Here is a 398-nt window from a genome sequence, read left to right as displayed (position 1 = left end):
CTGAGGTGAGGAGCTGGGCAGCCCGGCGGAGCGTGGCCTTCCCCTGGTGTGGCGAGGGGCAGCAGGGTTAGCAAACATTACCGAAATGGGGAAGCTGCTGCCAAGCCTCAAACTGAATAATAAAGTGCAGGGAAAGCTGTTTCCTGTGGCGATGGACTGCCTGAAAGCTGACAGAGCCATCTTGGAGCACACAGCCCAGAGCAAAGGGAGGCGAGTGAGGTAACAGCAATTTAAAATGGGCGGGAATAGAAACTCCCCATCCCTGACTGCCCACCACTTTGCAGGCAGGACCTTCGGGACTTCAGGAGAGAAACTTGGCTTGGCAGGACTCCTCTGACCTGTTTTCACCCTGTCTGGGGTTGGGTGGGTTGGATCCATCCCACAGCAGTCCTGAAGAG

This window comes from Apaloderma vittatum, unplaced genomic scaffold (genome assembly GCF_000703405.1).
Source record: "Apaloderma vittatum isolate BGI_N311 unplaced genomic scaffold, ASM70340v1 scaffold3423, whole genome shotgun sequence".
Classification (NCBI taxonomy): Eukaryota; Metazoa; Chordata; class Aves; order Trogoniformes; family Trogonidae; genus Apaloderma; species Apaloderma vittatum.
This window is presented reverse-complemented; position numbering follows the sequence as displayed.